The sequence below is a fragment of the Ovis canadensis genome, chromosome 11, assembly GCF_042477335.2.
Source record: "Ovis canadensis isolate MfBH-ARS-UI-01 breed Bighorn chromosome 11, ARS-UI_OviCan_v2, whole genome shotgun sequence".
Lineage (NCBI taxonomy): Eukaryota > Metazoa > Chordata > Mammalia > Artiodactyla > Bovidae > Ovis > Ovis canadensis.
The window spans coordinates 67,039,273-67,057,464 of record NC_091255.1 but is presented as its reverse complement, the minus strand read 5'-3'; positions in this window follow the sequence as shown (position 1 = coordinate 67,057,464).

Below are 18,192 nucleotides of genomic sequence, written 5' to 3'. Positions count from 1 at the left end.
GCCGCCTCAGGACACCGCTCACTGGCTGATGCCGCCTCAGGACACCGCTCACGGGCTGATGCCGCCTCAGGACACCGCTCACGGGCTGATGCCGCCTCAGGACACCGCTCACGGGCTGATGCCGCCTCAGGACACCGCTCACGGGCTGATGCCGCCTCAGGACACCGCTCACGGGCTGATGCCGCCTCAGGACACCGCTCACGGGCTGATGCCGCCTCAGGACACCGCTCACGGGCTGATGCCGCCTCAGGACACCGCTCTCGGGCTGATGCCGCCTCAGGACACCGCTCACGGGCTGATGCCGCCTCAGGACACCGCTCTCGGGCTGATGCCGCCTCAGGACACCGCTCACGGGCTGATGCCGCCTCAGGACACCGCTCACGGGCTGATGCCACCTCAGGACACCGCTCACGGGCTGATGCCACCTCAGGACACCGCTCACGGGCTGTCTCTGTCTTGTGCTGCAGCCATTCCCCTGCTTCTCCCTTTCCTCCTCCTCTGGGTCTAGCCTCAGTCTCCTTCTCCTCCTGTGAATATGCTTCTTATGCAAAATGATGCAGCCCTCCCACCCCCGGCCCTGCTTCAGAGGCTCTGGTCCACCTTAGCCTGGCCCCAAACTCATTTAGGATGGTCTAGGAAATAAAATTGGTTTTATTTGCTCATTTACAGATGTTGAGAGTTGGACCATAAAGAATGCTGAGCACCAAAAAATTGATGTTTTCAAATTGTGGTGCTGGAGAAGACTCTTAAGAGTCCCTTGGACTGCAAGGAGATCAAACTAGTCCATCCTAAAGGGAATCAACTCTGAATATTCATTTGGAATGACTGATGCTGAAACTCCAATACTTTGGTCACCTGACGGGAAGAACTGACTCATTGGAAAAGACCCTGAGACTGGGAAAGATTAAAGGCAGAAAGAGAAGGGGATGACAGAGGATGAGATAGTTGAATGACGTCACTACCTCGGGAGACAGTGAAGGACAGTGAAGCCTGGAGTGCCGCAGTCCATGGGGTTAGCAAGGAGTTAGACAAGGCTTAGTGATTGAACAAGAACTCATTCTTAGACATCTCATGCTTGCCCACCAATCTCTGCAAGTAAAAAAGGCAGGGAATGTCATCTCCCCATATGAATTCTATAAGCATCTTCAAGAAGCAGAATTATCCCCAGCTAGGGTATTTTGTTCTAATTTCTTTTTTTAAATTTACTCCATTTTACTTATAATTGCATTTCAACTTAATACTCTGTGTCAGTACATTCATTCATCATATCAAAAATAGTATTCCAAATCTGGTTAACAAAGCATGATTTTAAGACTTTTAGAATACAACTTTCAGGATGATTAAATGTGTCTGCGTTTACTCTTTTTTAATATCTACTGGTGTGCATTTGATTCACAGGGTGGTGTTAGTTTCAGGTGTACAGTAAAGCGATTCAGTTACACCGATACACACACTCGTTCTTCTTCAGATTCTTCTCCCATGTAGGTTATTACAGAATATTGAGTAGAATTTCCTGTGCTGTGTATGTTTCATTTCTAATAGTATATTTTGTTTGCCACCTACCAAAACTCTCATGCGTTCTCACACTTTTATGTCCTCTCTCTCATACACCCACACACACACCCACACACACACACACCCACCCACACACACACACACACGCCCACCCACACACACACACCCCCACCCACACACACACACACACACCCACACCCACACACACACACACACACACCCACACACACACACACACACACACACACACACACACACACACACACCCCACTCTCCACTTATTCTCTTTCAAATCCACACAGCAGTGAACACAGAAACAAATAAAGCAGTCAGTTGATCTTTACTCCTCCCTGAGACGTGGGAAGAAAACATGGAAGAGGAAAAAGAGCAAAGTCAAACAGAGCAAGACACAGGAGGATGAAAAGCGGGAGCAGTAGGAGGAGAAAGAAAAGGAAAAGCGCGGTAGGTAGGGCGTCGTTGGCGCATGAGCACAGAGGCTCAAGGAAGTGGAGGGTGCATGAAGCCAAAGGGAGGAGGATTCCTGTCCTGGGAGCTGTGTCTCCTGCCTTTCAGTGATCACGGGGATAAAATACTGACATACTCACATGCACAGTGAACCTGTATGCTTAGAGACGTCACACAGACTCACACACATGGGTCTTCCTTTTGGGTGGGAAAGTAGGAAAGTGTTAGTTGCGCAGAGTCGTGTCCGGCTCTTTGTGACCCCGTGGACTGCAGCCCGCCAGGCTCCTCTGTCCATGGGATTCTCCAGGCAGGAATACTGGAATGGGTTGCCCTTCCCTCCTCCAAGAGATCTCCCTGACCCAGGGACTGAATCCCAGTCTCCCACATTGCAGGCAGATGCTTTACGGTCTGATCCACCAGGGAAGCCCCCATAGGATGGGGGCCGCCCCCTCCACTTTCCTCCTGCAAAAGATGGCAGCCGGAGGGGAGTAAACTTATTAGGATTAAAAAAAAAAAAAAAAAGGGGACTTTTCTGGTGGCCCAGGGGTGAAAAATCCACCTTCCAATGCAGGGGCCACGGGTTCAGTCTCTGGTACAACACAATCCTGCCTGCCCCAACTCAGACTTGATGCTGACAAAAACAAACATTTAAAAAACATCCCACCAATGACTGACCTTTCTTTTAGACACGAGTTTCCAGTACATGAAGGCTTTGTAAGAGGTGAGGTGGACTCTATGCACTAATAAAGAGGACCTTCACTCTTATGCTCTTCCTCCCCTGGTGCCATGCAGACCGTACACAGGGCCTGCTCAGAGGAGAGTCCAAGCACAAAGATCAAGGTCCGCTGGACCAGGCCGCTCCCCAGCAGGTCTTTCCCTGTAACATTTCCAGCCTCCAAGCCACCCTTCTGAGGTTTAGCAAAGTAGCCAAAGCCAAGGGTGTTAATACAAACCCAACCTCAGGTCCTCCTGGTGACTGCAGAGCTCTCACGTGGTCCTTCCACCCTGAGTCACCTCCACCCATGAGACCATGGCTTTGGAGAGGGTCATGCCCACAGACACGTCCTTCTCTGTGTGTGACCGGTCTCTGCCAACCTTGTGGTGAGACCTTGGATGCCAAATGTAAGCAATTACAGGAGTCCCCATCCTGTGGCTGAAGGCATCTGCTTGTGGGAGTATATTCCCTGGATGCTATTGGAGCTGGGGATAAAGACCACTGGGCTCCCCAGGACATCTGGAACAGTGTCCTGGAGCTGGCACTCACCCCAGGGAGGGGCACCTTCCCCTCCTGCCAGTATCTACAACTGCCTCTTTCACACGAAGGTCACTGAAACCATTAGTCACCATGAAGAGGCTTCTGGGCCACCCACTATCCATCATTTCTTTAATTGACTGGATACCAGGGCTTCCAGGGAAACAGGGACCAAAAAAAAAAAAAAACATGACTGAGTAGAAATTAAAAAAAAAAAAAATTGACAAATAGCTTGAAAACTGCTCCCAAATTAGATAGCGACCTTTTTCAAGTTCATCCTGAAAATTCTGAAGTATCTATCGTGTCCGTTTTCTCTTTTCCAATTCCACAGTCCTTCCTTTCATCCCCTCCCACTTGGATTCCTGTGAGCATTTGCCAGTGTGTTACTTTCCTCTAATATCTTTGTCTTCCAAATTATCCAGCAATATTTCAAATTTATTTTATATTGGAGTAAAGATGATTAACAATTCTGTATTAGATTCAGGTGTACAGCAAAGTGGTTCAGTTAGACATATAGATGCATCTATTCTTTTTCACACTCTTTGGGATTTAGGTTGTTACACAGTATTGAGCAGAGTTCCCTGCGCCCTACAATAGGCCATTATGGTTGACCAGCTGTCTTCGTGAAAGGAAACATCTAATGATGCTTCTGGTCTTCAATGGCACTCTCCTCTATAGCCTAACATGCAAAATATTTACATTTCCCCACCCATACTGTGCACGTCCATGGGGATAATCCACTGTACGTTCCATTGCTCCTTCTGGAATGTTATTCCATTTCTTGTATTGGCTAATCCTTCAAAGGCCGACCCATTTGCTCATCTGCTCTGCAGAGCCTTCCATAGCCTCTCAGATGGAGCCACGCTCTTTTTTAATATGTGTCCTGTTGTACACTATTGATATCATAAGTCAATAGTGTGGCTCCTGTGATACAGGACACTCTCCAGGAAAGGCACAGACAACATTTTTAGGTCTTAGTATAAGACATGACACATGGATGTTCAACAAATATTCGATAAACGTCTGATAAGAAATGAATAAATAAATGAACAAATGACTCGTTCAGCATCACTAATGGAGAGTGCATGCTGCACAGATAGTGTGAAACAGTGGCTAATCCACACACAGTTCTGTGCATGTACACACATATGTAGCTTGGCACAGTCCATATAAACACAAATAAAACCCAGTTCTGTGAGTATACACATCACATGTAACATGCATTTTTTTTTTTCTTTAACTGAAAACTATGACCTAAAGACTTTATTGAGTCAGGTCTTCCTGTATTCACGTGTCCATTTTTGCTTCCTTTTTGCTTTTCTAATTCCTGCCTTAAACGCCACAGCTCAGATATATCCCATACCTCTTAGCCGTCTTCCCTGGCTGGAAGGTGTTTTGTGGCTGTTCTTGTTGTTGTTCAGTGGCTCAGCTGTGTGCAGGTCTTCACAACCCCATGGACTGCAGCCCACCAGGCTCCTCTGTCCATAGGATTTTGCAGGGAAGAACACTGGAGTGGGTTGCCATTTCCTTCTCCAGGGGATCTTCCCAGCCCATGGACTGAGCCCACATCTCCTGCACTGGCAGGCAGGTTCTTTACCACTGAACCACCAGGGAAGCCCTGAAATCCTGTGCTTCCTAAAGATTCCTCTGAATATTTATAAGCTTCAAAAGAGGTTAATTAACGTTCTTCTTTCTCAAGGCGATGTTGAACCTAAACCATCCCAATGATACTACTTCTTATTAGAACTATTTCATTAAAATGATTTCTAGAAATTTAATACCTTCTAACTCCCTTCCTCACATCCCTTTTCCCTGCAACTGCATTTCTTTTGAAAGGACAACATTAAAATCAGAGTACATAAGTGAAGAAATGTTGTTAAACGTTTCTTTTAATCTGAGAGCTGCAGCTGTGTGTAGGTCAGTAAAGTAAAGAAGGATTCTGTATGAGATGCTATACATATTCCAATGTTTTCCAAAAGGATACTTAAAACATTCACAAAGGGAATTCTAGAAAACCAAAAAGATTTCTCCCTCCAAAAGTTGTGGGAGCCCCTCTGAATTAAAGCTTCCGACCTCTGAGTACCAGGCTGCCCTTGATTAAAAACAAATGGAACATGAGCTATGGAGCGTAAGCCTACCTGATTTATGGCTTGGAAAATTAAGTTACTATTACTTATGGGGCTTGGAAGCCAAGGCCCAATGCAAGAGCTAATTGAGAGTGGAGAAGGGGTATATGCCGAAATTGGGAAAATATATTTTAGAGAATGGCTGAGTGAAGACATCAGGGTATGTAATTAAATGGCCTTAAAAAAAAAAAAGTCACACTCCCAACAAGCTCTTATATCAAACAATTGGAATGTGTTGGTTTTATTAACTGGTCTTCTGCCATTTGCTCCATCAGACTGGGTACTCCTGAGTGAACTTCACCGTTGACTGACTCTAGTGAACATATTAAAACCTTCATTACGAGGTGTCTTATAATACTGCAGTATTCGTTTAGGAGAGAATTTTGTGATAGTTCTGCAACAGTTAACTACTGTTTAAAACACATGCAATTGCTAGGTTTTGGTTAGCTTGTACAGATTTCTACTTCCATGTTGCTGTAGTCATAAAAGTGTATCTTGTGGGGTTTTCTGACTCATCAAGTGAATTCCCAATAAATCCTAGGAAGGAATTTTATTTTCCTAAGAGTTAGGGACCAGGAAGTCCTTGTTGTGAAAGGTCAAACGCTGGAAGGCGTGGGAGGGAATAAAATTATGCCCAGTATTCTTGCCACCAGCTCTCATTCCATTGTAAATCCGCCTTCCAAGTGGCTCAGAACGTTGTAAGATGAAGAACTAAAAAAATTATTTCTTCCTTAGAGTAGCGCTGTGACTACATGAGTGATAAAATTGATGACATATGTAGAGGCTTTTTATTTTTGTTGGCCAATCAAACATTCCAGACTGATTGCTGTAATTTGTTAGAACAGCTACTCAAAATCTTTGAAATTGAAAGGTGATGCTGTCAAATCATAGTAAAGATCACTTTCATTCTCATGAAAGTTGGCTATTGAGGTAATATGTATACATACTTATTTAAATTCCGTGAAGAGCTATTCTGTTCATTGAGAGCTGTTTTTCTAATTGAGACCATACAAAAATATTTCCCCACCTAAGTCTTTTTTTTTAATGCAAACACTTTATCATATAGCTGTGGTTCTCACCAAGGGGTGGTTTTGCCCCGAAGGGAACATTTTGCAGTGTTGGGAGACATTTTTGATTGCCATATCTAGGGCAGGAGGTTGCTACTACCATCTAGATGATTGAGGACTGGGATGCTGTTAAACGTTCTAGAATGCAAAGTACAGCCCCCCCCCAACCAAGAATTATTCAATCCAAAGTATCAGGACTGCCAAGGCTGATAAGCCCTACTCAAGGGAGGTTTTCAGCTATTCGGTGTGTAGACCACTGGGGCTTCCCAGGTGGCCCAAGGCATGGCAACCCACGCCAGTATTTCTGCCTGGAGAATCCCATGGACAGAGGCGCCTGGTGGGCTACAGTCCATGGGGATCACAAAGAACTGGACACGACTAAGTATCTGAGTGCCCAAGCATGCACACGCATGTGTATAGCTGATTCACTGTGCTGTGCACTTGAAATTAACACAACTCTGTAAATCAACTTTACTCCAATAAAAAAAAATTTTAAACAAAAATATTGAAGGAGGTTTTTAAGAATTTATGGAACTCCTTTTTAATAAAGGTCTAAAATGCCCAACAGGAGAAAAATTCATTCTTAAAGAAACAAAATTCTCACCTTTCCCTAATTTAAAGATTTAAAAAAAAATTATTTCAGACTTCACTGAAATAGTAGACCGTTTGGGGGTATTTTTAGTCTCACCTCTGGCTCTGTGTTGGTGAGATGCGCTGACAACTTCCAGCTACAGAAATACGCGTACGCCCTTCAGAGGGACACGCTACTGCAGTTATCTCCTCCTCCAGGCTATGCTGTTCCTCGGGATCCATTTAACTTCAGCTCACTAGCCCGAGGTAACAAAGATGTTTCACACTCGCTAATTAGGGGCTGGCAGGTAACCCAGCTAACCCCTGGGATGGGAAACACATGGTTAATAAATTGTTTGGTCACACTGCCTGCCTCTCAGAGATGCTCACAATCAAGCGTCCATCCACAACCTCTAACCTTTTGGGTTTTCTGCTCAGGAATTTGGAAGAAGGCAGGGAAGCCAGAGAAACACAGACAGCAAGAAAGAGCTCCTGAGAGACGCAGAACCAGAGGGCCCACGTGTAGAGACTTTCACGGAAGTGCTTCTCTCACTCATAAACACGAGGAGTGAGATGTCGCTAAACAAAGAATATGAAGGAGTCTTTCAAGACGTATATATGTAGAAGCCATCTTTCACAATTTCTTGGTCATTTGTTTAAATTACTGATTCCAGACTACCATAACTACTTTCCATTATTAGAAAAATTTTTTAAAGATTATTAATAAATAAGAGAAAAATTAAATATTGGGTTGGCCAAAAAGTTTGCTCGGGTTTCGCCATAAGATGGTACAGAAAAACCTAAATGAACTTTTTGGCTAATTCGATATGAAGATGGTAAGGTTGCCAACGGAACTTAAAGACGTGTAACAAAGCAAAGTTCCTCTCTCTCCCTTCTTCTCCACCGTCTCCCTTCCCCTCTCTCCATGTGTGCATATGTGTGGGTGAGTGCGTGTATTCTTCATGAGACAGAAAAACACTATGCTAGCATTTCTTCCTATGGTCAATGATATTAGTCATATTTCATTTCTGGCAGCCCAATCTATGCCTGGAAATAAGTTAATAAGTGCATGATGAAAGTTAAGTATAATTTAAAGATGAAAAACAACTGTATTGAGAAAAATGCATCCTGTGAACTTGAGAATTTTTCAAAAGTGGTTTCAGAAACACAGCTGAGCCGAACTTCATTTGTGAGCCATGGTCTGGAGCACGGAAAAGGTTGACCGGGTGCTTATTTATTAAAATTAAGAAATCAAATTGATGCTGGGAGCTGTTAAGAAAAAAAAAAAACAAAACCAGAAATCCAACCCAATATCTGCTGTTTAATAAATTCAGCCCCATGAAACTGCTGAGTTTATAGGTCAACAATAAATGTTAACAGTTTTACATGGCTTAGTTTAATAGTATCATATGCACACACACAAAACTACTTAATGGAACAACTTAAATCTTTCCCCTTACCTCCCAAATTATCTGTGAAAGAGAAGCATGAAAGTTATACCCTGTCTTCCCCTTCCACTGGTGTGGGATGACGTCTTAGAAATATTTTCTCCCTCCTTGTGAAGTGAGTGGAAGCTCCTCAGTCGTGTCTGACAATTTTGCAACCCCATGGACTATACAGACCGTGGGATTCTCCAGGCCAGAACACTGGAGTGGGCAGCCTTTCCCTCCTCCAGGGGATCTTCCCAACCTAGAGATCAAACCCAGGTCTTCTGCACTGCAGGCAGATTCTTTACCAGCTGAGGCACCAGGGAAGCCCAAGAATACTGGCATGGGTAGCCTATCCCTTCTCCAGTGGATCTTCCCAACCCAGAAATTGAACTGGGGTCTCCTGCATTGCAGGCGGATTCTTTACCAACTGAGCTATCAGGGAAGTCCTCCATAGGCATCTAGAATAATTTTCACTTCAAGAAAGAAGTAGTCATTTCTGGATGTGTTGGGATTACATGGGAAGTATGGCTGGGACGGGGCTTCCCAGGTTGCTCAATGGTAAAGAATCCGCCAGTCAGTGCAGGAGACGCAGGAGACGTCGGTTTGATCCTCGGGTCAGAAAGATCCCCCGAGGAGGAAATGGTTTACCCACTCCAGTATTCTTGCCTGGAAATCCCATGGACAGAGGAGCCTGGCAGTTACAGTCTACGGAGGCACAAAGAGTCAGACACGATTGAGCATGCACACGCACGCGCATGCACACACACACACACACACACACACACAGAGGCTGGGACTCTCCAGCCATAACCAGACAAAGATGTGGGATCAGAAGAAAGGGAACCACAGCAAGAAACACTCAGAGCTGGCTCCACTTTCATTAAGTCTCACAAGCAGCCGTCGAGGCAGCACCCTTATTACTAGCCCCCTTGGACAGCAAAGAGATCCAACTAGTCCATCCTAAAGGAAATCAGTCCTAAATATTCATTGAAAGGACTGATGCTGAAGCTGAAACTCCAACACTTTGGCCACCTTATGCGAAGAACTGACTCTGAAAAGACCCTGATGCTGGGAAAGATTGAAGGCGGGAGGAGAAGGGGACGACAGAGGATGAGATGGTTGGATGGCATCACCGACTCGATGGACATGAGTTTGAGTAAACTCCAGGAGTTGGTGATGGACAGGGAAGCCTCATGTGCTGCAGTCTAGGGGGTCGCAAAGAGTAGGATACAACTGAGCGACTGAAGTGAAATGAACTGAACAGATGTGATAACAAAGGCACAGGCTGGTTCAGGGACTGCTCAGGTCACATGTTTGTGGAAGCTGAGACAGGATCCCTTTTGTCATGTAATCCCAGCATCATACTCCTCCCCAGACATCATCCTGTCCTTCCTCAAGACCCTCCTCACTCTGATGCATGTTTCTTTATGGCATCAATCGTGAGCAAATTTGCACGGGCTCATGTCCTTTTTGTGCCTGCCTTCCCTCTAAACGCAAGATTGCTGACTGCATCAACTGTGTCTGTTTCATCTGCTGAGGCATAGGAGATAATAAATGGTTGTTTTGAGCTTCCCTGTGGCTCAGTGGTTACTAATCTGCTTGCCAAAGCTGGAGACACAGGTTTGACCCCTGGTCCAGGAAGATCCCAAATGCCGTGGAGCAACTGAGCCCGTGAGCCGTGACTTCCGAGCCTCTGCTTTAGGGCCTGGGAACTGCAACGAAGACCCGGCACAGGCAAAAATAAAAATTAAATCAATCAATAATTTTTTAAGTAATTGTTGTGACAAATTACTGTTTGAATGAATGACTGACTGATGTACCTTGCCTTACATTAAGGGGCAAGGAAACAGTCAAAGCAGCAAGTCATTAAGTTAAGAGTAAATTCCTAGGAATTTCCTTGGCAGTCAGGTAGTTAAGACTTCAAACTTTCAATGCAGGGTACATGAGTTCAAACCCTCGTCAGGGAACTAAGAGCTCGTATACTGCGTGGCACAATGAACAAAAAAGAAGAAGAAAGAAACAGTAAGTTCCTAATCAAAGGTAGACACAGCATAAGGGACTGGGGGCCAAGCCTGAGGACACCGCCAGGCGCGGCCGTGGGTGGGACCCTGACGATGCCACCTTTTCTGACCTGCTTGGTGGGGAACACAAGGCACAAAGCCCGCTGGTCAAGAAAGTGGCCCACTCCTTCCTGTGGGCCTGGCCCCTGACTGCCAGCAGACCTGACACACCGGCTCCTGTCCGGTCTCCTCTGATACAAGTCCAAGGAGACTGAGCAGGACTCAGGTTTTGCTTTGTGGCTACAGATCAAAAATTTCCCCGTGAAGTCCATAAGGCCCAAACAAGGACTGAACCCATGCCTTGGCCCTAATGAGCACCAAAAGGCAACCAAAGCCACCGCTGCGCAGAGGGAAGGAGAAACCAAACTGGGTGAGAGAGTGCACAACCGCCTGTGAACTGTTTCCACCAATTTAAATGAGAACATTTTTAAACACAACAACACGTTTAGGGATAATGATTCCAACCACTTACAAGAGTTTCGGAAGAAGAAAACGAAATCAGCGTTAGATAAAACAGGGTGGAGAGCATTTTCTTTTGACAGGGGCCCTAGGGAGGAGCCTAAGCAGCAGCAGTTAATGCAAAGAGGGCTGAGTATTTGAGACGTTTTCACTGAAAGCCAGAGCTCGTACAGGCTGGATTTATGCTCACCTCCAGGTACATGTACGAAGGAGAGGGAGCCAAAATTTGCACGATCGTAATCATCCTCTCATACTCTTTTATCCCAAGAGGAGGAAATATTACGATCAGAGAATTTCTTAGTCCTTATTCAGGGTAAGGAAGGCTCTGTGTGAGTCCGTAAACAAGCATACATGGAGGTCGGGATATTAAGTGTGGAGACTACGTTGGGTTCCTTGATTCCATCCCCAATCTCAGAGTTGGGGTGCTCATGGAATATCAGCAGAAGGCAAGGTGGAGTTCATTCCATGATGTACACATCCAGCCATCAACCATTCAGCAAACATCCATCGAGCCCCAATTAGATGCAGCCAAGTACAGCCCACAGGGTTTCCCAGGTGGCTCAGCGGTAAAGAACCCACTCGCTAATGCAGGCAATATGACTTTGATCCCTGGGTGGGGAAGACCCCCTGGAGAAGGAAATGGCAACCCACTCCAGTGCTCTTGCCTGGGAAACCCGTGTGGTTAAGGGCTGAGATAAGAGTAAACGTGGGGTTGCAGGGGCACACAAACAAACAGGCAAGGATGCCTGGGTGGAGACTGAGACTCTCAGAACTGGAGGTCCAGCTGGAACGCTTTATAAGAACAGAGGTCTCTGAATTTGAACGGACATACTTAGGGCTTCCCAGATGGAACCTATCTTCCAGTGCAGAAGACACAGAGACTCAGGATCGATCCCTGGGTCCAGAAGCTCCCCTGGAGGAGGAAATGGCAGCCCACACCAGGATTCCTGCCTGGAGAACCCCATGGACAGAGGAGCCTGGCGGGCTACAGTCCATGGGGTGGCAAAAAGAGTCAGACACGACTAAGGCAACTAGGGACACAGAGCATGAATATGCAGTTTGCCACACTGCCCACCCTACGCAGTCAGCAGCATCTATCTGAGTGGCCACTGCTGGTGACAGTGGCCTCTGAGGGAACTGCTGAGTTCACGAAGCAGCTGAGAAGTGGCTCTCAGGCTGGCTGAACCCCAATGGCACGTTAGCCGTGCAGACTGGGGAAGGGACCTCAGGAGAGCAAACTGTCCTTGAAACAGAGTAGAGGCATGAAAACGAGCCCCGACCAAAGGGGCCCACAAGTCAGCATTGCTGCAGAGGCCAAGGGCAGGCACTGCAAAGGACGGCGAAAGGCTCGGGGTGACTTTCGAAAGCGACCCCATCCGTATGTAGTTAACTAGTTATATAATACATGAAAATTAACGATATGTGTATTTCATAAATATAAACATATATAGTTACATTGTATAATATATACAATTCTATAACAGATCACGTATAACTTATATATTCCATCAATGTATTTTATATTTGATTAATACATCTGCATATTATTTCTATTTTAAAGTTATATTTTATATATTGTTCACATTAATATATTTATATATTATATTATATATCATTTATAACTGTTTATACTATATATTATTTATGTTATTTATTATTTATGTTATATTTACATAAACTTTATGTACTATATAGCATATTATTGATATATAATATATACAGTCCACATGTATTTTATAAGCATAAACACACTATATATATCATATATATATTATATACACAAATACATATTTATGTATAAATATATAATAAATTATAATATGTATATAATCATAAATTATATATTATATATGATAAATTATACTATATAAATTAATAATACACCATGTCCATTGGTAATAGATCACAAACAAGGAATTCTTTTTTTTAGTACAAGGTCTGGATCAAGAGTGCCAGATAAAACACAAGATGTCCAGTTAAATTTCAAATTATTTAAAATATGAGTTTGTCCCACATGCTACATGGAACATATCCTAGGAAAAATATATACATACACGTCCCCCCAAATCACAAGGGACACACTTACACTGGAAAGATTCATTGTTGTTGGTGCTCATCTGAAGCTCACAGCTTCCTGGAGCCCCTCATTTTCCCTCGCTCTGTCTGGCAGCCCCGGCCTGCACAGCTGGGGCCTCCCCTGAGTGCCCCCAACCCCACGGTGTACACCCAGACCCTCAGGGCTCTCGGGGAGCCTGGAGAGGCCACACTGAGCACACGGGACTTCCTGTCCCCACACGTCACTTCCTGTCCCCACGTGTCACTTCCTGTCCCGTCTGTGGCCCGTGTGCACCCTGATGTCTCACCTTGTTTGCACCCCGCTGGCTCTCCTTGGGGCTCCCTCCCAGACACCCTGAGAGCAGGCTGAGGAGGACGGTGGGTGGGTGCACAGGGAGCCCTGGGGATCTGGAGGCCGAGTGGGAGAGAGTAGGTGGGGAGGTTAACCAAGTCAGCAGCCTGCTGGCAACACCCAACAATGACCCTGTTGCTTTAACACAAAGGAGGACTGTGCCCTTGCACTTCTCAGAGATCATCCCTGCTCAGGTCTATCGAGGGGTCCCCCCAGAAGAAAGCTGGACGAGAAGCCCATTCTCTGAGGTGCAGCTCAATTACAGCCCAGACTGGGAGGCTCCGGGGAAGCCTTTCAGCCCAGGGCAAGCAGGGCATCCCTCACCAGCGCCTGAAGCACCGGTTACCAGATCCAGGGCGTCGCCACCTGCAGCGTTGCAAGCGGTTGACACCTTTACAACGACCGTTTTCCATCTTTTCCCTAACCCGCCATGGGTCCTTGAGCGAGGGTCACTGGAGCTGTCTTCAGGAAGAGGGAGAAGGGTCCTGGGCTCACAGGGGCCTTCCAGCTCAGTCTCCCAACAGGGAATTAAACTTTTAATCTGATTTGACACAGTTATTTGGGGAATCCGCAGACTTGTCATGCAGCAGATGATTAAAGCGGAACTAAGGGATTTGGGCCTGTCTTTGTGAAGAAGGGGCTTCCCTGGTGGCTCAGAGGTTAAAGTGTCTGCCCGCAATGTGGGAGACCTGGGTTCGATCCCTGGGTTGGGAAGATCCCCTGGAGAAGGAAATGGCAACCCACTCCAGTACTCTTGCCTGGAGAATCCCATGGACAGAGGAGCCTGGTGGGCTACAGTCCACAGGGTCGCAAAGAGTCGGACACGACTGAGCAACTTCACTTTCACTTTCTGAAGAAGATAAAAAAAAAAAAGTTGGAGGAATTTGCTCCGTTTCTCCTTTTACACATCCCACACAACAAAACTGCGCTGCAGACACTTGGCAACGCTCTGAGTTCCAGTGGCAAGCTAGGCATGGAAAAAACAACAAAACAGAGACAGTAAAAGACCTTTTCTCACCAAGTTGCTGGCGAGCATGCACGCGTGCTCAGTCACTCAGTCGGGTCTGAGTCTTTGCAACCCCATGGACCGTGGCCCACCAGGTTCCTCTGTACATGGGCTTCTTCATGAAAGGAAGCTGGAGTGGGTTACCAACTGCTTAAACCAAAATGTTGGCGTTATAGGGATGGGCTGTTTAGTCGCTCAGTCGTGTCCGACTCTTTGCGACCCCATGGACTGAAGCCCACCAGGCTCCTCTGTCCATGGGATTCTCCAGGCAAGAATACTGGCATGGGTTGCCATGCCCTCCTCCAGGGGATCTTCCCAACCCAAGGATCAAACCCGCGTCTCCTGTGGCTACTGCGCTGGCAAGTGGATTCTTTACTACTGAGCCATGGGGGAAGCCAGCTAGTGAGTATACAATGCATTTTTTTTTTCTTGTCTTCATCACTAGCCAACTTTGCTTAAAGGAGTTAGCAAAAATAGTAAAATCAATTGTTTCCCTTAACCGAAGAGCATTTTCTAGGGGAAAGGGCGGCCCACAGAGCACAGCATGTGGGGTCAAAGTTCCTCGATTAGAGACTGAACCCAAATCCTCTGCAGTGGAAGCCCAGAGTCCTAACCACTGGACCACCAGGGAAGTCCCTCCAAAGAGCCCTTATAAGCAATAATAAATTATGGTAAAATGTCAATAGGGTTTCCCAGTTGGCACAAGTAGTAAAGATCTGCCCGCCAATGCAGGAGACAGGAGATGCGGTTCGATCCCTGGATCAGAAAGACTCCCTGAAGAAGGAAGGGCAACCTACTTCAGTATTTCTGTCTGGAGAACCCCATGGACAGAGCAGCCTGGTGGGTTACAGTGCATGGGGTCACACAAGAGTCGGACACAGGTGAGCGGCTAAACAACAACAAGGCTTTACCCCAGGGGAACGTGTGTCTGTGGGCGCGACACTCGCTGTTTTCAGCCGGTTTGCCTTTGTCATTACACATCCTCACAGGTTCCCTCTTTGCTCCTTAGGGACAGTGGGAGGATGGTAAGATAAGAGCAAGTCCCTTACTCAAATAAGAACAGGATTCACCAGCTCTCGTATCTGAAAACACTTTTCTGTTCCAAGACTAAAAACACACCAAGGTTCGAAGATCAGAGAACCACATTCATACCTCCCACCACTCGCCTATCGACACCAGGGAAGCAGGTTGTTCTGAATGAGGACCAACAGTCCTCACTAGGACTCCAGCTCTGGAACAGAGGATTTTTAAGGGGAGAGTCACGAGCTCCGTGAACCTCATGCAGAGAGTGCTATGGGGTGGGGTGGCGTTTCCTGAAGTCCTGAAGCCCCAGGACTCTTTTTTATGGGAGCCCTCCCACTCCTTGTCTGAGAACTTCATTGTCCCCCCTGCTACAGAGGTGCAGACCAACAGAGACCTGTTGTTCTGCGCTGGGTGTAGAGACTTCCAGGCCTTGCATCTTGACCTTGGGCAAATTGCATGAAATCCTGGGACTCCATTTCACCATCTATAAAACAGCAAGAACCCTATATGCCTCTCCCTCCTTCATAGGGTTGTTTTAAGGGCAACATGTTAAGGGTATCCACCTAAAAGCACTTAGAGGTAAAAAATTAATGCAGGATAGGTATTTATACGATAACTGTTGTCGTCATTCTGACAGCACGGTCCTCTTATCGTCATCAGTGGATGGTATGGAGTTCCCCCCTTGCACACCCTGCTCCACAGACAGCAGATAATATCCCACCTTTGCATCAACTGTACCCTCTGCCTGGAAAGCTCCTTGGCCCCAGAGCCTCATAGTCAGCTTCCTCTCCTCCTTCAAAGTTTGTTCAGATGCCCTTATGGTTGTAGGGGGAAGGATGTGGGGAAAGGCTAGTGAGCTTGGGATGGACAGGTACACATCGTGATATTTAAAATGCATAACCAACAAGGACCTCCCTACGGCACATGGATCTCTGCTCAAGGTTATGTGGCAGCCTGGATGGGAAGGGAGTCTGGGGGAGAATGGATACGTGCATGTGCGTGGCTGAGTCCCTTTGCTGTCCACCTGACGTGCATGTGTGTGGCTGAGTCCCTTTGCTGTCCACCTGAAGCTGTCACATTATTGTTTGCTGATCAGCTATGGAGGTGGTGGAGGTGGTTTAGTCGCTCAGTCGTTTCTGAGTCTTGTGCCCCCAGGGACTGTCTCCTGCCAGGCTCCTCTGTTTGCGGGATTTCTCTCCCCAGGGATCGGACCTGCGTCTCCTGCTCAGCAGGTGGATCCTTTACCACTGGGCCACCTGGGAAGCTATACCCCAATACAAGTAAAAAGTTAACCAAAAAAAAATGTGTTCAAATGCCATCTTCCAAGGAGGCGTGCTCTGATTCCTCTATTGAAATTACAGCCCGCACCTCCACCCTCGGCATTCCTGACGCTCCACAGCCTCTGCTACGTATTTTACTGTGCTTTATTTCTTCCAACACACTATAAAGTCCATTGTGCTCACAATAATTTTGATTGAAGTAATGCATTAAACTGACATCATAAATACATCACTTAGTATGTTTATGGTCTATTGTCTCTCTCTGTTTCACAAGGTGAAATATCTGTCTGTTTCGCGTATTAAAATATCCCAAGCTTATTTAAGATAGCACTTGGCACAAAGTAAACATTTAAAAAAATATTTGTTCAATGAAGCAATTAACTGAAAATAAGTGTGTGGCCGTCCATTGCCTGTGTTGTCTGTTCTTTAGCCTAGAGTCCAAAGTCAAACACAACCTAACCTACCTTTTCAGCATCACCTCCCTCCTCCCTTTTTTTGGTTTTTCCCCTTTGATAAACACACTCAGCTAATATGGATTGTCTTTCATTGCCCCCAACATCCTACAGAATTGTATAAACTGTCTTTATTCTGCTTCTTTTCCTTAGAAAGCCCACTCTGCAAGTGGTCTCATTTCAAGTCCTCCTTATCTTTCCAGTTCAAATGGTTTTTCCTCTGTGAGCCCCTTCCTGATTTCCAAGCAAGGACATGCCCTATCCCTTCTCTGTACTCAGCATGTGGCTTAGGCCTCTAATAAGGTCTTTACATTGACCTTGCCCTCGATTTGTTTGGGGCGCTGTCTCACTTGCTAGAGCTGCCATCACAGACCAGGTGACTTAAGCAACAGAAACGTATTTTCTCACAGTTCTGGAGGTTAGAAGTCTGAGATCAGGTGTTGGCAAGGCTGGTTTCCTCGGAGGTCTCTGTCCTTGGCTTGCAGACCACCGTCTTCTCACTGCGTGTTCACATGTTCTTCTGTGTGTCTGTGTCCAAACTCCGTTAAAAGGACAGCAGTCATGTGGAAATAGGGTTCATTGTAATGACTTCATTCTAAGTTAATTACTTCTTTAAAGATCCTATCACAGGAACTTCCCAGGTGGCCCAGTGGCTAAGACTTCCCATTCCCAATGCAGGGGACCCAGGTTTCATCCCTGGTTGGGAACAAGATCCCACATGCCGCATGCAAACTAAGAGTTGGCATGCCACAACTGAAAGATCCCATGTGCCTCAACTATATAAAACATCCTACATGCCACAACTGAGACCCAGAACAGCCAAATAAATAAATAATTTTAAAACAAACAAAAACAGAGTAAGATCTGTCTTCTGAGAGTTAAAAAAAAAGACCCTATTGCCAAACACAGTCTTTTTCTGAGGCACTGGAGGTTCGGCTTCCACATATGAATTTGGAGGGGCCTCTCAAGTTCAGTCCACAGCACGTGTGTACCCTCAAGCTCCCCTTACCTGCTCCAGGCTATGAACCATGACTCTCTTCAGGACAGGCACTTGGTCTCATCCATTTTTGTAACTCCCAA